Source organism: Anguilla rostrata, chromosome 2 (assembly GCF_018555375.3).
Source record: "Anguilla rostrata isolate EN2019 chromosome 2, ASM1855537v3, whole genome shotgun sequence".
In the NCBI taxonomy this organism is placed as follows: domain Eukaryota; kingdom Metazoa; phylum Chordata; class Actinopteri; order Anguilliformes; family Anguillidae; genus Anguilla; species Anguilla rostrata.
Genome location: NC_057934.1, coordinates 50,149,718 through 50,169,625, shown reverse-complemented (window position 1 = coordinate 50,169,625; position 19,908 = coordinate 50,149,718). Strand labels below are relative to the sequence as shown.

Below are 19,908 nucleotides of genomic sequence, written 5' to 3'. Positions count from 1 at the left end.
TTAAATAGTTATTCGAGAGGTGGTTTTACAGGGAAAGTCAGAAGGTAAGTTGACCATTCCTACCCCAAGGGTCCCTGTCTCTGAAGGTTGCCTTGATAAAATGTGCAGCTGGCGTTGACTTTCTTTGCTTGCGTCAGGGCTGGTTACCGTCCACGTCTTGGACTCGCCTCAGCTGGGTACCTTTAGCTTGGCGTTTGCTTTAAGACTAGCTACCTACAGCTTCTGAGTCCACCCGTCGCCAGGGTGGCGGTCTGCAGTGGATTGGCTGCCTCCAATCCACACACCTGGCACTGAGTACTCTACAGCGCCAGTTTTTATACTCTCCTTATCTGTCTACGTCACGTCATGTGTCAATTTGTACACTAATTTGCATCACAAAAAGTTATCACACGCTTAAAAGTCTTCTAATACAAGTTTAAAACAAAATGTTTATAACAGAAACTCTCCTAACACATGTCAAAAATACACACATCAAAAAATATATTTAAGCAACTTTTCTAATATATGTAAAAAATATGCTCACAGTATTTAGCACTCTCCTGGTGCAGATCAAATACATGTTTATAACCTTTGCGGTCTTATTTCACTGAGTTAAGTTGAGCCCTCCTTTTTTTGCTGAGTCAAGGTTGGGGCCTCCCCTGCCTAGAGTTGTACAGGCTTCAGGCTTATCTATGTAAGACATGGGCTAGGCTCCCTTTGGTTGCTATGGAAACCCCCCCCCCCCCCGCAACTTATTTTCCACAGCACAGAAAATATGAATTTTGCTCCCTTTAAACTTCATCATTCTGTAATGACACAAAATGCCTAAAATACACAGAATTTTAAAAATAGCCTCTACTACATGAACCCTCTTTCAAAGTCACTTATATCTTTTCCTCTAGCCATCTTGATCCAAAATCGAGGTCACTGAATTAACGAGTCACGCGTCTGTATATTCTTCATGCAAGTTTTTGTTTATGGCTATTTTACTGCATGTTCGGTGCAGTGCAGCGCTTTGTTCTTGGGAAAAGCACTTAATAAATAAAATTGTCTAAATCTGACAATCTTCAGGAGGTACTCAGCATTAGGTAAAGTAAATTAACTAAGAGTCAGGAGAACACTGCATGTGAAAAAATACCAGCTAGTGTATAAGCATACAACAATCACACTTGGAAAGTTACAACTGTAAATGAGGGATGAGTAGTTGAAGACCTTGTTTTTCTGTTAAATAAATGGTTTAAATGATCTCATTTTACTTATAAACATATATATATATATATATATATATATATATGAGTTATTTAAGTGTCGGTGAGCTAAAATCTTGGATCTTATTTCCTCCAAAAATCATTTAAATAAGATACATCACAACTCAGTACTGAATGCCAATATACTTCCATCATGTCTTCAGGTCAAATATTCCTGTGTGCATTACAACACCTGTAACCACATGCACATAATATAACTGGGACTTCATTAAAAAAAATTCTCAGCTTACTTAACATAGGAGACAAGATTCAAGATCTATCTCAAAACAACAATTAATATGGTTATGGCAGTTTCTTCCAACACACTTCAACCCACGCAGAAAGAAATGGCATGCGAAGCCAGCAAAAACACAAATGAATAGGAATGACAAGAGACTTTATCTGGAAACCTTTGGCATCTGAAGCAGTGCTTCGGGCCTGCGCTTTCATCTGGTGAACCCAAGTCAAAACAATACGTCTGTCTTCCGATGATGTACGCAGGGGCACATGCTGATATCTGCTGCTTCTCCTGACTCTGAGCCATGTTTGTTCTGTAGCGCAGCCCAGTTTCCACTGCTGCGGGTTTACGTGGGGGGGGCAGGTAGGACTGAACACTGCGCACGACGCACAGGCAGAAGGCAGGTTGAGGGGAAAATGAGTGAAGGTATTCACAGACACGCAGTAACTCCCCAGGCCCTTAATCCCCAAGCAGGACAGGGTCACCCAACGAGGGGCTCCAGGTAAGCAGCCATATCCTGAAACAAAGCGCTTTACTGTGAGACAGGACAGGTCCTCTGAGGAGTCTCTGGTAGAGACCTTTGATTGGCTAAGATTTATAGCGTTCTATCAGACACAATGAGAGAGCTTATTTCTCCATCCAATCCAGTATGATTGACTGCAGGGCAGTAAAACATTATGGTTTGTGCTCTAAGTATAATGTTATTCATTACTTTCTGGAAGCTAACACAGCCCAATGAGGTCCCTCAGCGGATGGCTCTAATGTCCCCTTGCATACTCAAAGTCACTCGGCATGGGCTGTGGAGGGAGGCCATGTCTCTATTAGCACGAGGCCATTCAGCTGTTGATGGCACCCAGGGTTTACCTCTACAAGACATGTTTTAAAGAGTGAAGCAGGTTTCTTCTTTCCTCGTATTTTGGAACATCACAGTAGAGTTGTACATTGTTAATTTAGGACAGTACAGATTAGCCACTGATTCGGTCTACTCAACCATCCAAAAGTGGGTTGTGCAGGCACTTGGGAGGGCCACTCTTCCACCGTAGCTGACAGGCAGGGAGCAGGCCATCAGTCTGCCAGAGGCACAGTGGCATGGAGGGACAGGCTGACTGAACGACTCGCTCCTCGAGTGATGATGACCAATAGCATGTGGCCCCGCTGGACTCCCAGCCACAGTCGTTCAAGTATGAAACGCAAAGGATTCAGATTAACACTGAATCTAATAGAAAGCCACTAAGCATATTCATTGCTTCAATAAGCCTGCTGCTAGCAAACAGCTGCAAGTAAAATGATACCAAATGTAGGCCTACTTGCAGTACATGTATGACCATTCAACAAGTGCAAAAGCATTTCAGCTGAAAATATGGTAGTACAGTATTCAAACGAAAGAAATGTCATCAGCTGATGTTTTTAAAAAAGTGGAAGTATTATTTCTTAAACCAAATTAGATTTCTTTTGAAGTGCAGCTACAGTATTGACCAATCTTGGCAGTAGCCTCTATTTTCCTGAAATCCAACTGTTGTCAAGGACAGTGCCAAGTTATATGGAGTTCATTAGGAGCTCAACTTTCCTCACAATAAATAACCAATTATTATAAATCACAATGAACTCGGAGTAAGAATTATTGCTCCCATCCACACATCCCCTCAACGTTGGCCCAACATTGAGATCCAGATGTTGTGCATCATTTTGCTTGTTTATCAACGTAAGTCTGCATTACATACAGCATACTAAATGCTACAGTCCCAGAACATGAATAACCACTGAATTTCCACACAGGACTTTCAGCTATTTTCAGACTTTCTGCAGTGAAAACATTCACTTTTTGCATAACTAGAAAATAACCACCACTGGGCCTTGAATCAAGTTCAGCAGCATAGCACTGCAACGAAACATTAGGCTGCATTGGGGCTCGGCTCAACAAATCATAGGCTATGCATTTCACCAAATATGAATGCTCAGACCAACCCAAATCACTAGGACTGGAGCATGCATCTTATCCAGGGTAGTTCCTTACAACATACAGGTATAAATCTATCTAGGTAAGGGATAATACTAAATGCAAAAATACTAACAGGCAAAAACAGATCACAGATTACTGGTAGGAAGTTAGGTTCAGAAAGGAAAGGTGATAGCATTGATTTCAATGAATAAGAACATCAACAGAAACCCAGACTCAATGGATTATGAAAATGTGAAAGTTAATCATTTATGAATGTGACTGCTAAAAATGCAGGTCATCCAAAGAAACCCCATTGCTGCCATCACACGCTGGAATTAAGGAATGTAAGAAGAGATTAGAATCTCATTTTCACAAGCCTGCATCTGCACCTGTTCAGTTAGTCTCCTCTAGGGCCATCCACAATGCAGAGTAGATTGGACAGTGTGAAAGGTAGAGAAAAACCCTGTAAAAACTTCAGTGGAAGTCACAATTGGGAAGTCACATGACAACAAAGTTTAAGATAACACATACATTTTGTGAAATTGGTTTTTTCAAATGATTCTTTTGGCAGCTATATATTGTATGCCTCATTTAGTTTGACTGACTTTAGTTTTAATTCAAACATTTTTACAATTCCTTCATGCTCAGAATGGTTTGGAATACAATTCCCAAACACTTAGCATAGCAGAGCAATAAACTATGGGAACCTGAGGCCTGTGAAATTCAAAAATGCCCACATACACCTTCTTGCAAGATAAATTTCAGCACAAACAGGAACATAATATTTACACACTGACTTGCTTGACTGACGAATCAGAATTACCCACACATACATACAGTATATAACTGAGTTTTAAAAGCAAAGACTGTGAAAAGCCACTGAAAAATAAATGCTAATGTAGGGGTACTTTTCATATCAAACAGTTTGTCATAACTATGGCATCAGGGGTAACTCCTCTAACTTTGAGGAGCACTATGTTGCAAAGCATTACACATAAATAAGCAAAGTGAAAATGTATTCTTTTGGGTGAAATTTGGCTGTAAGAATATACAGTACCCACCGTGGCCAAAGACAGATAGATGCAGCAGATAAGATGGATACTGCATTGGAACAGTCATCAGCATGGTTCAACTGAGCAACAGCAATGAGGCAAAAAAAAGAAAAGTTTTTAGATCAGCCTCACCAAAGACAAAAATGACTTAAACTATTATGACTTAAACTATAATGCAGCCGCTATTCCTCTCCAGCAGCTGGGCACTGCAGAGGGAACTATGATTAATGGTCTGAAGCATTTCTGATGCACCACTGAAAAAGGTACTCACCTGGATTACTCAAGTCTAAACAGTTTGAAGACGGTTTAGACTTGACTAATCCAGGTGAGCACCTTTTACCTTTGGATGAAAAGCAATCCACACGAGTTTACCTCAGATCCATTAAGGGATTTCAGCAGATTGATTCTGATGTCAATCTCACCAAAGCTAGGCGTAAAGCTTCCCGGAGAATATGCACGCTGAGGCGCAAGTGTGTAGTGCATTGTGAGCACTGCACTGCTATGTGGCTAACACAGACCCTTGCAATTTATTCAGAATAATATTACATTACATTACATTACAGGCATTTAGCAGACGCTCTTATCCAGAGCGACTTACACAACTTTTTTTTTTTTTTACATAGCATAATATAACACACAGAAACAATGCATCTCCAATCAGTCAGCAGATGCAGCTCTCGCTGAAAGTAAGTGAAGAAAAACTTACACAGCAGATAAATTGCATTCACAATGCATAACACCACAAAACATACAGGGAGCTCTATTTGTACTGACAGAAGGAAAGCGCTCAGTGAATGAGACATGGAGGACAGGGGTGCTGGAGTAAGCACAGACCAACAGGACAGTCTTAAATCCTAACACTTTTCAGTCTCCTCTGGGACCAGTCAACATGTCTATTAGCACATCAGACAGAAAATATCTCACAAGCTGACTGACGGGACTGTGAAGTTAATGGCTAGGTGTGAATATCCACCTGTTAGCGTTCAGTAGTAAAATCACCGTTTGACTGGAATACAGCCAGGGTGACGCGCGTTTCAGTTTGCTTACGTATCTTCCCTGTGCAAGAGCAAACAGAAGGAGCTGCTTCCATGGTCACCCTTTCACACTGCCAACATTCTCCTGACATAACGCCATTTCTTTGCTTACAGTTTCCCATAACAGATACAGGTAATTGGACAAACAACCAGTCATCAGAAAGTGAGTGAACATCGCTGGACAACCAGGTCAGCTCTTTCTCAAGAAGTGCTTATGGGTTGTTGATACAATTACTGTAAGTGGGGACATGTCTGCCTACTGTGTGGAACCCGTGACACAATCCAACAACCCTTTGAGTCAAAAATGGCATCACCGTTTTTAGCATATCTAGCATCTTGTTACCCAAACAACAATAATGAAAACACACAAAAGTAAATGTGAACCAAAGTGTGTTTTACAGCTATTGAGTTAGCCTATATTTAACATAATATAGCTGAAACTAATTTCCAGACAGTACATTGAGAGGTAACAGAACTTCTATTTATAATATTATTATCCATTATTATAATTCACCTGGGTGATGATAAACAATTGCTATTCTGTACCCAAAAATGCTCACCGCATGTTAGCTTAGGGAGAGAGGGAAGATGTTATTGAGCCAATTAAACTTGCATGTCTAGTATTTGGCATTGATATCTTCCCCACCTTTCAGCCTCTCAGTCAAACGTGTAGTACGTTATGAAAATGTATGTTTCGCTTTCAGATTTCACATTTGATTTGCACTGGTCCCAACTTGAAAGTGGTTGACCTTTGATGTTTTCCCAGTTTAAGGGAGAGATTAAGCTATAATTCCTCTTTAACCTAGTCCACAACGGTGGAAAAATTAAACGCAAGCTACAGTAACTGTATAGGTAGCCGTGACAACCACTTTCACACAAAACATTTATGTACCAATGATTTATTAAAAGCAAACATATGAAATGCTTTAGTGGTTAACTTTAAAAAAATTGTACTTCCTCATAGCAACAAACAGGCCATTTGTTTGATGGAGAAACAGGCCAGAAAATGACCTCATCCCTAGATGGTTCTTCTGTGGAAGTGTAGAATATTTTTTTAAGTCCATGACTAAGTTATATATTTGGCTATGTGAGGTTTATTTCCCCCCTAACACATGCATATGAACACACACACAACAGTGCGGTCGCATTACGAAAGAAAACTGACCTTTCACACCAGTAGATGGCACTGCAACAGCTCTGATGTGGGTGAGACATAAACACATTTCATGTTTCTCTTCCAGGCAGTAAATATACTCCCTCGACATGCATAACGATAGTATGGCAGAATGGGGAACATTACAACCTAAAGCTTCTGCAGCTTTACATTCGACAGCACAGAACACAAAACCCACTGCTGGAGTACTGGAATGAGAGAACCTTCATCGCAAAATAGATGAGAGGCAAAAGCCTTTTTTGCTCTTTAATCTGGTCAAAGCAGTTTATAATCGAAACGGGAGTTTTTAGAGAGACCTCTTTCGGCGTGTGACTCAGCTTACCTGTGAGGGGTGAACAGCACCTTAAGGGAGACCGCTGTATGTTGCCAGACACCAGGCCATGGTGATCAACCTGAAAAACAACACAGGAAACGGCTCAACTTAAATGCGCCATATTCAAAACTTCCCTGCTCCTTTTCAACTTGGCTATTTCCATCAGCTTTCCTGGAACGTCAAACATACATTGACCATTCACATCTGTTCATCAACATGCAATGGTTGGAGATGGCATGTGATGAAATGGGATGTTCAGAACATCAAAATGCAAACTAGGCACAAGGTTGCCACTGGTTTGCATCCTTTCCTCAGCCGTTGCTACGGAAACTGTAATTAGTCATTGGGGTCGTGGCGGCGATGTTCAGAAGGAGACAATAGCCGGCCAGGCATTTATAGACACGAGGAGCTCTTCAGTGAAGGACCACACGCAGAACATCTCCATCCCAACAGACAAGGACAAAACACACCTCAGAGCGATCGTCATTGTCCACCTAGTTTACCAGCCTAAGATACCCTTATGGAAAGAGATATGCAAAGACAGCTTCCCTGAGCAAACTGCACTTAGGGCTTTAATCAAACCAACTAAAACACATGCATAACAGACAGTGACGCAAGCTTACGAAGGCTACCCCATGTGGGAGGAATGGACAAGCAGGTCTTCAGTCTCATAAATGGAGCGGTACTGTGTCATAACAAATGTTGAAAAAATGCTTCCAGAAAAGTACATATGGCTACAGTATACATCCCTAACAGACAGAGCAAACGTGCAAGCAGTAGCTGTAAAACAAGCTACCATTATAACGGCACACATGGTTTAATGGCTAGCATTAAACGCAATCTGTACCATAAACAGGGCCGGTTATAGGGATAGCGCCCCATGCCTAGACGCAGTGAAAGAGTGAGCCAGCGACAGCGTGCGTGTGCGACACACCTGCGCTGCAGCTGGGCGCAGACGGGGCGTCCTGTTTACCTCCCTCTCGCAGCGCAGCAGAGACGGGGGTTCCGGGAAGCGGCTGTGCGGCGGGACGGGACGCGCCGCTGCCTGCGTGCAGGCCCCTCCGCACGTCTCCCCCCCGAGCGCCCGTCCTCAAACAGGAAGCGTCCTTTCATGTTCCACAAAGCCATTCCGCACGACAAAGGCTTTTCATGGTCAGGATGCCGTTCTCCGCCGTGACAGAGAGGCCGCTAACTGGGCTGCGTGGCGGAAATGAACCGAGGCACCAGAGCGCTGACGGCGGGAGAAAGGGGGCGGGACGCGCGAGCGTGCGATCAGGGCTTTTATTCGGAAAAACGGCAGACGCACGGCAGCCCGAGCGTAGAGAGCTCTCCGCGCTGCGCCTGGATGATGGACAGAGTCAAAGAACGTAAATCAGGGATAACAATCCTGGCGAGCGGCTGACCATGGATCATCTGCAGTTCTGAAAACACCAGATTTCTGGGCAAACAGCCTTCAGAGTAAAGAGTCTGAGCTGCGAGGGCCCTGCAGAGCGATGCAGTGCTACTGAGCTAACATCCTTTACATTTGGAAAACTCCCTCTGCACAGCTCTCCACAGAGACATTCCGTGGCTCCACGGCAGGGTGGACTCAGTGAGCATTAAACAGTGTAGGCTGTGTGGATCAGCGTTTCCAAAGCGAACACACTGCTCGCCTCCCGGCATGACCTCACCCTCCCTCGCTGCACCCACAGAGCCTCGTTAGCGAGCTGCGTGCGCCAGAAGGCGCAGAGAGGGGCTGTTTCCATTCACCGCCAGCTCGCCCCACCCTCCACCCCGCGCAGCTCTCCGTGGGTCTCCGCTGGGCACGGAGGCAGGCCCCACCTTGTCCCCTCACACGGGTGGGGGTGGGGGGGGGGTGTGGAAACGAGCCGCACGCGTGACTAAGCGCTCTGGCCGGCACGCGCTCCGCTCCGAGGGATCAAAGACGGAGCGCAGCTGGCAAGCCTGAGCGCCGTTCTGCCACAAGCACAAAGCAACAGCTACCATGTGTTCACCAAAAGATAAAACCTGCAGGTAAAAGTGGGCCTGTTCGCATTTGTTTACCTACCAGGTAGGGCGTGTAAAGATTTCATTCATCTTTTTCTGTAGAAGATCGGAACGATTATATCATGGGTGCAGCAGAGCTGCAAATGTCACTTCTGTGTAGACCAAAGGCAGGGAAGGGAGGGCACAGGGGTTTACGGTTACTAGCCCACAACTGCGTTTGGCCAAAAGTAGACTGGCCCCAGCTGTCTCTGAGCAAGGGGTTAAAGCTAGTCAAAGCATGTTGGGTGGAGATAGCTTATCCCCCTGAAAATTAACAAAAAGAGTAGCATGCTTCTAAATTAAACAGTGACCATAAAAGTACAGATCCCACAGGATTAATGTGGTTTATAAACACAGTTTAAATATTAAAAACACAGAAAATAGTTTTGTGTCAAAATGAGATAGGCACCTTTCTTTTATGAATACAACAGTCAAATGACAATATCAATAGATGGCATACTACACAGGGCTCTACACTAACATTTTTTTCCAAGGAGTATATGTGCTCCTAAGTTGAAAAACACAGGAGCACAGTAATGCATCCCAAGTAGTAGTCTAGATGTGCCCCTAAATTACTTTTCCAGTTAGCACACATCAACTTTCTGAAGTAAATGCTCCTGGAATGGGAGCACTGTAGAGCCCAGCCACATACCAACGATGGTATATCTCAAGCCAGGTTTATTTGGATTCATGTTCACTGTGTAATTCCACTGAATTTCAGACCCTTGCACTGAAGAAGCATTGAAGAGACTTGCACTCAATCATTGTCTATTCAGACAATCAAAATAGCCGTATTTTATTTTATTTTCTACAGTTGGAGTGGACAGTTTGCTACTTTGTAACTAACAAATATACTGTATATGCCTTCAAAATTCTGTTTAGAAAAATACTTGGGCAAAAAAGAACTTGGGTCTGCATTACAAATCTGAAGGAACTCCCAAATCTCAAATGGATATTAACACGATTTACAATGTACGTTAACTGTTTTAAATACAAGTTGTTATGATATGACTGCTGTATGTTATGACTGCTATATAAAAATCATGAAGCATTGACGACCAGTATTTTACTGGCATACTACTTTGTGGGATGAACTAAAAGTACAGCCACATACAAGACATGACAAGAAGCATACACTGATATCTCTGCCCATACACACAATACTCCAACCAGCTCAGTTTCCATGCAGCCAAACAAGGCTAAAGTAAACACTGCATACAACAGGCCCTCTCACTGTGCATAAAGCACTCCATTACATAGTCCAATCAAAAGTATACAAAGCGAAAACATACTCTACATTAATGCAAACCAACAAACATCAGTTAAGATACACATTCCCGAGAAAATCAAAGCACAGTATGTAAGAGATTTTATGACAGGGCTGGCACGGGTTTCAAGAGTAAAGGGCTTTTGGGGTACCAATTCAATGAGAAGTGAGAGAGGGAGGGATATATAAAACATGTGGAATGCATTACGACACTGCCCAATCAGTCACCACACTGCTGCCCTGTTGGGACAGTTCAGAGAACAAAAACACACAGAACACCCCTGTCCCCTCTCCCCCTGTGCCCTCACAACTACAAAGTAAGCAGAGGTCATCTGTGCAACTAAAAATAACTCCCCAGCATGGCTACAGAGCCACCAGAACAGCTAGCAGGATTACAGCCTCTCCCCCCTTCTACAAGTATGGCCACAGCAACACTGATAGCACAGGCTTATAAGCAGCACAGAGCACTCCGATAGTGCAGAGGAATTCGGTCTGTGAAAATGACCCTTCTTTTTTAACGCTGTAACTTTCCCATAAATCCAGCAATTCTCAAGAGGCCCTTGAAAAGAAATTTACACGTGACCGCTAACCCTCCCGGCACCCTCGGCTATTTCCTGTCCAACCCGAGCGGGGGGGTCAAGTGGCGAGGGGGCTGGATTAACCACGGGCAGAAAACGACTGCCACCAGGACGCATTTAGTTTTACCACAAGCATCTGCCTGTCTGCTTGTATGCTTACGGTTACAATCACAGTGTGCTGTAGGACTAACTAGCCTATGTGTCAAACTGTGGCTTCCTGAATACTGAATACTGCCTGTGAAGCACGTTAAAGTGACATCTGAAACTCTCTGTGTCTCATGGATTTCAGTCTAGATAGTTCAGACAATGGCTGAAGCTTCTACTCTGTGACGCACCCACAGTCTGACACCATATGATCCAGCAAGCATATCACGGATTGAGACTTAAGACAGTCTGTGGATAAATTTAGCCTAAATGCTGACCTGCATGACTTCACAACAATCACAGACCCACATATCTCCCACAATCTGGACCACAACGCACTCTTTTTTACTGAATCTTGTTGAGTGTTTTATTGGAGGTCATCTGGTGCCTGGACCATCACAGAAAAACGAGGAGGGGCCAGACAGGGAATTTGCTGTAGATAAGCAGTGGATAACAAGAGCGACAAACAATTTGTGGAAAGCGCCTGTGTAATGCCACGTGAGCAGTGATGACAAAGCCAGGGAAAGGTCAAGGGTCACACAATGTTTTGCAGGACATGGCTGCGCTGTTCTTTTTCCCCTCTGTCCTTTTGCTCTAGTGATGATTCACACATCAAGGCTGTTCCCAGAATGTGTTCCGCTGTCAGCAGCAATGGCTATTGCTCTTTTCCTGTGATGAAGTGGTGAAGAAATGCTAATGTCATGACCAAATCACAATCACGTTCGTGAAACTCTGTGCGCGCACAACTCTGTGGCCCCCCCCCCCCACTGCAATGCAGCGATTATTTCTCAGCCAGGCGGTTTCCCGACTAGCTTCCGATTGCAGGGCAATTTCAGACAGGGACATGCGTACGCAGGGTCCCAGAACAAACAGGGGGCTGGGCGTTTGTATGGGGAGCGCACAAACGGGACTACCCACAGTCGTCTTCGTGTCGGAAATTACGGGTACGATGAAAATCTGCGCCCTCCACCGCCGACAGGAGAACAAAACAAAGACCAGACAGCGACGGGAGACGTGATCTATAAATACCCCGCCTTCTCTGTCCCACCGCTGCCATTTCACAGCGCGAGTGTGTGTGACCCTGTTCTGCTCCGTGAAAAGCAGAACTGCACGGAGACGGGCCGCGGGAGGGAAAGTCAGGACGCCTCCATTTGGAGCACATCAGAGCCTGTGGGGAGCTGCTTAATCCCACTGCCGCAATCTCACAGCAGAGGCAGGAAACTCCAGCCGAGCTTCTCACCGCTGGAGCAGAGTAAGAACGAGGGGGAAAATCATCAGCGAGGGATAATGACCACTTACCTTTAATGACCAGAGCTAAGGTGCGAGAGAGACTGACCAATTTATTCCCATGAAAAAGAACCCTGGCACTGCACCAATGGCTACAGCCACGAGGCTGAACCAAAATGACTGCAATCACACATTTCACCGCCAGCTGTTTCACGACTGTACCCAAGCTGCCAAGCATCACACGAGACGTTTGCTTTTTCATTCAATGCACAGACAAATGCAAGTCCATTCTCACAGAAATTAGTTTTTAACGTCCGATAGGTGTTTGCTGTAGTTTTCCAAGCAGCTATTGAAAAATCACCTGCAGACCCCAAGACTGAGCTCTTAAGAGTCAGAGAAGAATATATGCTGGGATAATTTTTAAAAAAAGATGTTGAAAAACTGAGGAGGCCATCTTCAAACTTTATTCTTCTTCTGGACATTACACCATATACTGAAGTGTCTAAATGTTAAGTACATCTAAATGTTAAGTACAACCCATTTTATTTCATGACAGGAAAATGCAGAGGGAGTGACTTTTTGGTTTAGTAACAACAAACCGACATTTTATGGAAGATTTTTTTTTCCAAACTATTGACCAATAAGCATCTTTTTGCATGTGGGGTAGCTGCAGCATGTCTGCTTTGCGTGGTCCCAAAGTTTTGTGATGCACAACTATTTTGAAACATGGCATCCAAGTTGACTTGAATGTAGCAGCCATTTTGGGTCCCACTGCCAAGAGGTATTAAAGAATTTAAATCCTATACTTCACCTCTGCAGCATCTCTCATCAGACGGCCCTTCTGCAAGAAGACTTACACTGTCGCCAGTACGGCAGCAGACACTGGAGTACGATGAGCTGCACGAGTGTGTGGAGACAGCTGATGCTGGCCAGCTGCGCCGCTTGCATAAACACATTTTAAACCCACAACTGTGTCCCTTCTGAAACCCCCCAGTAAAACCGAGCATTAAACACGACTCGGGCACCATTAGGGGAACAGCGCCTCTTTACCATGCCTAGCTACATACATTAAGATTCACGGAGCTTACGAACAAAGGTTAACAAAACCTTTTATTTTCCAGGCGGTCCCTTCCTGACTTGTTTGACTTTGATTTCCTTACATTTTAGTGTGTTATATGAAACTGTAATTTAAGTGTTCTTCTTCGTGCAAAGGCCTTGCTGCTTTGTGGGCTTAAGAGACTGATCCCAGGGTCTCCATGCAATGTATGTATTAATACTCTTTAGAAAAGGATCCCAAAATTAAAGTTATACCATATGGTCTGTGGAGTAATTACACACCTCATAAAAGCGTATTTGGCCTATTATATGACAGACTGTGATGAAAATAAGCCATGCTTCTCTCTCTTTTTTCGAAAAGAAGAAAGTGTGACTAAAGCTCCTGGCTCCAATATATGTCCTTGCACATTCTTCTGGCAGCACAAGCATGTGATTTCAACAAATAAAAGAAAAACATATAACACTGAAAACAGTCCTATTTATGGCATCTGCAGATAGAGTCTTAAATCCCAACTGTTACCCAGTATTAATTAGTCCATCGCAAGCCTGCATATGTTCCTCACACAGGGAGCACAGAAACTAAGGAGGTCAAATGACAAAGCTGTGCACATAACCTGTGGTGTCCCTGAAATTAGAACAAAGGTACTTTACTTGTGAGATCTGGTGCTTTCAAAAAGAACAAAACTGAAACTGGTCAGTGTCTTATGACAGTTCAAACAGAAGCACTAGCCACAAGCATTACAAAGCACCTCACTGTAACATGAGGCATTTGATGCTGTTGCCACAGGCCAGTGCTCATTCAGGGTTGACGTTGTATTAAATTTCTCAGAACTTAAACAATACTGCATTACAAAAATGATGAAGAACCGGATCATCAAGGAGATAGAGCTCAACTGGCTGCCACTCCAGATACAGTCTATAACAATGCAAATGGAACAGGAAGCCTGCCGGAAAACTCAAACCAAACTACATGTGTAAACATGCTAATGGGTGTGCATTTCCACCTGGGCCAGTGGGCCACCACTATAGCCTGATTCTTCCACAAATTTCTGAGATTAAACCTAGCATCTCATGACCATTCATCTTAATTTCTTGGACTGTGGCATATTCTTCAATGCAGTAATGTGTGCTCTTCAAGTTCCTTGGCAACACTAATATTGCCTGGCAGAACTAACTTTGCCATTGGTAATTGACAGCCTCATAGACATATCTGGCTGAACCACAGCACTGTTATTAAAATCAGGAGTTATGCCGCAGGTCTGATAAATACTGGCTTTGGATATTCCTGCTTAATGTGCTATTGGGATGACATATTAGCAGGCATTCAATCAGCAAGAAATTTTTTAAGAACCAAATTTTTTCAATTTTCTAAAGTGGTCCATCAGAAATGTAAACCTGAACACCTGCCTGTGACTCACACTGCAGTCTCTTTGATCTGCAGCTGATGCTGCGTCTCCAGACCTCACTTTCATCTCCCTCTTTCTCGGTCACTGCACCTTTCATCTCCCCTCTCTCCATTGGCTGCCGTCTCCCAGGAGATGCTCTCATTCCTGCCTCAGATTTGTGATTAAACTGAAGGGTAGTCTCAGAAAACCTGCCATTTTGGCTGTCTGGAGGAAAACGACATCAAACTGACACATAAGGTGGGGGTCAAAAAGGTCCTGAGCTAGACACCAACATGACTTAGAGACAACTGCACACTCTAGCCTGTAGACAGAGCGCTAATCACACTCAGGTTGAGCAGTGAACAGAATTACAAATCATGTAGTCAACGTTTCCGCTGGTAAGGTTCCAAAATCCTTGCCGCCACACCATAATAAAAAAAGAATAATTTAAATAAAATAAAAAATTATACATGTACTGTATATAGGCCTAGCCTATAGCCTATATTAAATTCACAAATTAAAAATGTTAAACTTTCTAAATATTTCTACCTAAATGTGTTTTCAAAACCATATTGTCACATCCACATATTTATTTTCAAAAAGAGCCTAGGCTGCACGCTCCGTGCTTGCTCCTTTCTGAGGTGGTCGGAAGACTTGCAGTGAGCGAAGGTCGCACTGTCTGTCACTTTTTTTTCTTCAGCGATCGAAAGACAACAAAAAGGTAGGTAGCGACGCTTAAAATATTACAAAAATACCAGTGTTAACCAGTGTTTGAATTGGACCAAAATACATGCCGGTACCTACTCCTCAAAATACATACCAGTGTTTCCTGTGGAATTTATCTCTTGGTGTGGTGGTGGGTGTCTGAAGTGGGGGGGGGGGGGGGGGGGGGGGTGGGGGTAGCAAAGGCGAAAAAGTTTAAGGCTATGAAAACATAACCTCTTGAGACTTCTTAAAGGTTTTTTTTTTTTTTTAAATATCTAAATCTATCTTTTAGCTCTGACGAGCACTTGCTACAAGGAATAGCAGTTTGCAAGAGCTAAAAAGTAGTTTTAGATGGACTTTAAAACCATAAAAGGTTTGTTAACCCTTGTATTGTTTGTAAATATTGAAGAAAAATAGGCCTGTATTTTGAGTTATGGTGGGGTGAGAACAATTAAAAGAGCACTTTGTCCATCTAGAAGTTCTATCTTCAAGAATAATGTGCTCTTTTAATTGTTTTAATAGTCTTTTTCGCCTTTGCTACACTCCACTTCCCCCTTCAGACACCCACCACCACACCAAGAGATCAATTCCACAGGAAACACTGCATGTAGTACACCCCAAATTTACTTACTTTGCTTACTTGGTGTTTCATAAATGACCTATAACAGAAATTATTGCTACATTGTTGTATTGAGAGGATCACTGTTTCTTTTTTGCTTTCTTTTCCCAGTTGGTCCTAAATCGAGCAGAATCATATATGTAGTTTATGTTCAGACAGACCAATGGTGGTGAGTGTTTATGATTAAAAAACAAAAAAAAACCTGGAAGCATAAATACAGATGCAGCCAGTTCCCAGTATTGATACTGAAAACTAAATAATGACACAAAAGGCAGTTGATTGCCTGGACTGCATATAGTTTACAGTGACCACAAGGCACTGGCAGAGAAATAAGAGTGCCTTATAGACACCACATCACTGATGCCCGCTACATCATGGTATACATTCACACATTGTCACAAACTCACTGCTGCTATACAGAAACAATACAACACATACATTTTCCCTCTCAGCGACAGGGAATGTGTTCACCAGAACACCAGTTATGACAATGCGATCTCAAGCATGTAAGTGCTAATTAAAGCAAAGTGCCCTTCACCAATCCAGATGTAAATAACTGTTGTCTCTGGCACATGTCACATTTGTGACATGTCTATTTAACATAAAACTCTATTATAATATTATGCAGATCTATTATAACGAATAGGCCTATAGCAGATACAACAGAGCTGACTACACTGGTACTTATTAGTACAGCATTAAACAATCTCATTCAACTATGGAATAAATAAATTCACATTTCATCTTTAAAACACACAGGCTAAAGATGTAGACCATGTGATACTCATGTAGAAGTACTTAACTGAATTATACCCAGAGTTCATGTTATGCATGCATTCAAACACAGACATTGCCAAATATCTTTCTTGAGAAGTTGACTGTGAACGGTACAACATAATCATTAAAAAAAACAAGGCATATTCTAACTGAAGCTACATATGCCATAATATTCAAGCTGAATCAAGACGTGATTCCAGGACAGATACCAATCTCGTATCAATAAATTACTCAGCAAATAATATCCAAGTTACCCCTTTAATGCAAACATCTTTGAACTCAGCCTATTTTCTATGGACTATTTGAAACTACAGCACTATATCATGTAGATAAGAAATGCGTGGAAACTGAATATACATATAACATCATCACAACAATGCATGCTTATAATCGGTCAGCACGTACTGTTTTTCCCAAGAATCTTTCAGAGCCCAATTCATTCCTGTCATAGCCGCAAATTTGAAATGCTTATCTGAACACAGTAGTAGACAGCCAGCAACAACGCTAGCTAACTTACGTGAAATCTGCACCACATGGAGGCAGGGGGGACGGAATACAAATTAGCTAACATTAGCAACTCAGTGCTGTTGACTATAGCTGTAACGTTATAGGCTAGCAGTAGCTAGCTATGCACAACGACCCGATAGCAAACACTAAGTGTAGTTTAACTAGCCGCGATTCCATTCAACAACACAGTTTAGCCAGTTGGTTAGCTGCATATTAAAATGTATATCTAATTTCCTAACACGATTCACTTACCCAATCACACCCCTGCGCTCAGGGATTCTAATATCTGTACCAGATAGCTGGCTTGTTGAGAATTCGGGATGACATCTGAATATCGAGATTCGTTTATTTATTAGTTTGTAGACTAAATGGTTTTCAGAAGTAGACTACATCCAAATCCTGCGTTCTGTCTCATCCATGTAAATATCACAATTTGGCAGTACGTTAACTATGGATATCAGACGACGAGCTAGCCAACATTACGATAACGTAGTTATCGTTAGCTGCCCAAGTTACAGATTCATCCTTGCACCGAACTTGTTTATCGTGTTAATATAGTATTAATAGTCTATGTTAGTCTAGTTGAACAAATGGTTTGGCTCAGGGGCATATCTTTATCGTCAGAAAGCCAGGTGGCAGGCTAGATCTACCTGAGCTCGCCCGATGAGAATATTAGCTGGATGGCTATATGTATGAGAATTTAGTGATGTAGGCAGCTAATAAGTGGCTAGTCTAGCTACTTGGCACTCGGGCGTATTTTTTTAACCAACAATAGCTAGTGGCCATAATGCAATGGTTAGAACATTATGATAGCTACAATCAGAAGGCAAACAACTTCCAGCCAGGTTTGACAGCTACCCAGAATGATATGCAATTTTAGACAGAAGACAGCCATTGGTGTCGTTAGCTAGTAACACTTTCAGCCACCCAAAAGGACACTTGCTAACTAGCTGAACAATGCAGTGTTACGACGGTGGCATGACAACTAGCTATAATGTTGGCAGGCTGTTGCTCAATTTAGGCTGCCATATAGTATTATGATCTGTACTACGAATCCCGAATGATATTTAAACAACCTAGAGAGGAATAACTGGATAACTAGATAACCTGCAAATCTATACTGCCAGATGACTGATGAAGCTAGTTGTCAACCTAAGCATATTACTATTATTGCCAATGTGTGCAGCTAGCTAGCTAGCATTAGCCAGCTTCCATGGCTGCAGCCAGGACTGCCGCATCACGACAGTTAGCTAGCTAAGCAATAAACGTGGAAAAAGGATCAATCGAAGGGAGACCTTACCAGATTTATTTGCTGTCCTTGGTTGGTGGCTGTTTAACCCCTAAACAAACTGATACACCACGTTAACGTAAATGCTTATATTTCTTCTCCGCTGCAATTGAAGTTGTCGGTCTTGGAATAAGATGGCCGCTGCCGATCTGTTCGGCTGAACTCAATGACGTAATCGTGATATTATTTGGCTTAACTCATTCAAGTCCTCCAGCCACCTGACAAGCGAACATAAAAACTTACTACTGTGGAAAGTTGTTAACCTTTCCCTTTGGATCATTCCGCACTGTGCAACCCACAGGTGATGCCCTGCCTTTAAAATGCAGCTCTCACTTCTCAACCTTTAGGATGTCACACAAATGCGCATGGGATACCCAAACTTAGTCGAGAATTGACGTACTAGCAAATCATGGCACCTCTGTTAGCAGTGCAATAGGCCAATCGATACAAATTATCTGAAAATGTTTGCCACTTAAACAAGAGTAAAAATGCAGATACATTGCACGTTACACTTAAAACGTTTAGGTCTAAAATGGATTCTGCGCTTAAATGTTTCAAAGACAAATGATTTTCTTATGTGCTCCTATATAAACGAGTTTCCATACAGAATAATTTACAAATTTCCGCGAATATTGAAGTACCTATACGCCCAGGGTAGAAATCTGACCATTGAGGACCGAACTGAAGGCTACTCAAAGATGTGACCGAACTATAACGCACTATTTAATGTATTTATTCTAGCCAAACGGTTGGATTTTAAAAAATATTCGGTTGTGTCATATTATTCTAGACAAGATCGAGGTTCTGTGAGCTCGGTACAAAATCCGCAGTGCGGTTGTGCGCTTTTGCTTGCGGGGGCGTTCAAGAGTATCAGCAGCATCGAACCGTGTTTTCATCAGACTTCCCGTGCGTGGGGAGGGTTCGGTCAGCTTCGCATATCTAATGAATTACGGCGTCTTCTAGTCAGTTCAACAATAACAGAAGTAGAATAATGATAAGCCTTATCAATCGTCCGCGAAAGGGAAAAATGAACATTATTAGCGTTGAAAAGCTGAACGTTCCCACACTCGAGATTGGTTTAAATGTGTTTGAAATCTCTCTGACCCATAATAATAGTATTCTCTATCATTCTTGTGCTGTACAAAATTCCAGCAGACAGACTCTGCAGAATGTAGGACGACAGCTGTTCCATAATCCATAGGACGTGGTGTACTACCCAAAAAATGAGCACATTGCAAATTGCGATTCTGAAGTACGTAAAACAGTCCACGGAGATTCGGATAGTCTTCCTTACAAATCAGTTCTTTACATGATATCGCCATCTAAAGCTAACGAAAGTAACTACACCATTAAA

The 19,908-nt window shown here is 42.7% G+C and overlaps 1 protein-coding gene across 6 annotated transcripts in view; it reads right to left on the bottom strand.

Annotated features, from left to right (window-relative positions):
* mrtfba (myocardin related transcription factor Ba) overlaps positions 1 to 19,857 on the bottom strand; it is a 59,717-nt gene extending 39,860 nt beyond the window's left edge. For 2 of the 6 annotated variants that reach the window (XM_064322813.1, XM_064322808.1), the window contains exons 1-2: positions 18,567 to 19,857; positions 6,986 to 7,055 (exon numbers count right to left, since the gene is read on the bottom strand). The gene's annotated coding sequence lies outside the window, so the exon portion shown is untranslated. The other 4 variants (XM_064322810.1, XM_064322811.1, XM_064322812.1 and 1 more) reach the window with 4 other exon arrangements.
* Between the last annotated feature and the right edge of the window lie 51 nt (positions 19,858 to 19,908).